This window comes from Poecilia latipinna, unplaced genomic scaffold (assembly GCF_001443285.1).
Source record: "Poecilia latipinna isolate Pla-1442-1.1 unplaced genomic scaffold, P_latipinna-1.0 Scaffold7209, whole genome shotgun sequence".
NCBI lineage: Eukaryota > Metazoa > Chordata > Actinopteri > Cyprinodontiformes > Poeciliidae > Poecilia > Poecilia latipinna.
In genome coordinates this window covers 1-2,180 of record NW_015119825.1, presented here as the reverse complement: position 1 = coordinate 2,180, position 2,180 = coordinate 1, and the positions used below count along the sequence as shown (strand labels likewise).

General features: G+C 40.2%; 1 long non-coding RNA gene across 1 annotated transcript; it reads left to right on the top strand.

Moving 5' to 3' along the window:
* Positions 1–6: 6 nt before the first annotated feature.
* On the top strand, positions 7–1,962 carry LOC106944173 (uncharacterized). The gene is made up of 2 exons (XR_001424141.1): positions 7–1,139; positions 1,370–1,962. It is a non-coding gene; the product is annotated as an uncharacterized LOC106944173 (long non-coding RNA).
* Positions 1,963–2,180: the final 218 nt, after the last annotated feature.

The window sequence follows — 2,180 nt, the reverse complement described above, 5'->3', positions numbered from 1 at the left end:
GTCCACAAAGAACTCTTCATCGTGACCTCCTGCTGCCATGCGGTTTCCTTACTGTGACCCCGGTCGAAAGCGAAATTAACCCGCCAAAGGCAGTAAGGCGACCAAGAACTCGACAATATTCTAAAGATAACACATCAGATGGAGCTGATGAAGATGAATCCCAATCTGATTCTGAGGAATATCACTATCAAAGAAACCTAAAAGTGGACACAATAGGTTTCAACCTGACCTCCGGACCTATGGAATACTTACCCGAAAGGATCGAACCAGAACCTGACTTGGCTACTGTTGAGCAAAATCTTTCAGACGTAGCTGAAGCTTCCCCTGAGAATTCTCCAGTAGAAACTTATGACAAAGACTCACCTGATCCTGAAGAGAAAGACTCACCTGACCCTGAAGAGAGAGACTCACCTGATCCTGAAGAGAGAGACTCAATTGCTGAAGAGGAAATTGGGAACCTACCTGAGAAAGATCCGGATAATATCCATCCTTCTACTCAACCTGCTCAGGAGAGCAAAGAAAACACAAGTGATCTGGGTCAAACAGACAACCAAAATGAAAGTGACTGTTCGGGGAGACCTATCAGAGACAGAAAAGCGACTAAAAGACTGACTTATCCTGAACTAGGAAACCCGTTGATTACAATAGTTCAGTCTTTATTTCAAACCTTGAGTGATGTATTTACAGACTCTCTTGAAGAACCTAGCTCTCTAAGAATCCCTGGAGTTATGACAGTATGAAATTCAAAATGCACAGGGACGTGCATTAGGTAAAGAGGGGAGGATGTAACCCACGTTAAAATCTGACAAATAGGAATAAATAGCTGCTCAGTTAAAATCTGAATAAATAGGAATAAATACTTGCCCATGTTAAAATCTGACATAAATAAGAATAAATAGCGGATTAAAAGTCTGAACAGAGAATAACGTCGCTGCCCCTTTAAGGAACCAGCGTCACAGATGCGACGCCTGGGTGACGCTGCGGTGCACAAACCAGAGGGAGAGAGCAGAGGAGGAATCGGAGGAAAAGAGCAGTTGATTGATTAACGGAAAAAAAGTTAATATTATAGTTAAGAAGACATAATTTACCTGGTCGGAAACTGACGGGGATTTTATGAGAACTAAGTTACATCGGTTTTGGTGAGTTTTGTGTTTATTTTTTTACATTTTTCACCGTGTTGTACTTTTCCTTTTGGCGGAAAGCTAACGCTTAAGACGTAGCTGTTTGCAAGAAATGCTCCGTTATAAACTGTGATCAGGTTAATGAATAAACGGTTATCCAGTTAATATGTTGAGTTTATGAAGAAGAATTTATTTGTATAATTTAAGGATTTAAAAAGAGTTTTGTCGATTTGTGGCCTGTTACACAGGTCAGGTTTTTTTGTTCGGTTGGAAGCTCGGTCGGAGCGAAGATTGGTCTGCCGTGTGCGACGTCCACATTCACAGACGGGATTCAAGATGGCGAGCCAGACCTAGACCTTCAATTCATCTTCTCCATCATATCAGGGAGGGACTCTCCTGCGTATGATAATTCGCTGCCGGAGCGGTAGGAACTTCAGGAACTAGTTCAAACCGAACTGGACAGGATTAAGAACTGATTTAAGAACTGGTGAAATTATTATTATTTTTCTGGACTGAATCAAAACTGAAGCTTTTCATTGAACTGAGAACCTGAACTCACATTTGGACTTGAACTTGAGTTTAAAGTGTCATACTTAAATTTTCATATGTTATGTCTCTGAATGTGAATTGAATAATTGTGGTCCACTTTGATTTGTTTGAGGGTATTTCCTTACCTGTGAAAAAAAATGAGTTAACTCAGAGAAAAAATAGGAATCCTAAAATAGGTGCAACCTAAGAAAAGGAGACTGGTCTAACTAACTTAAATTAGTTTGACTAAAATAACCTAGGAAAAAGAGACTGGTCTAACTAAATTAGATTAGTTTTACTGAAATAAGCTAGGTGAACTAATGAGTAAAAAGAAGTGATACACTTTTCTTTTTCTTCTTTTTTGGGGGGGGGTTTTGTGTATTGTGTTTCATGTGTGTTTTGCATTCAGTAAATTGCCGGCTTTTTGCATTTAAAGCAGCGGTCTCTGGTGTTGTTATTCTTGCTTCCCCACTCCTTAGAGCCTAGAACTGGTCCAGTAGCGCAGTTAGCCGTGTGATACCGGTGCTACAC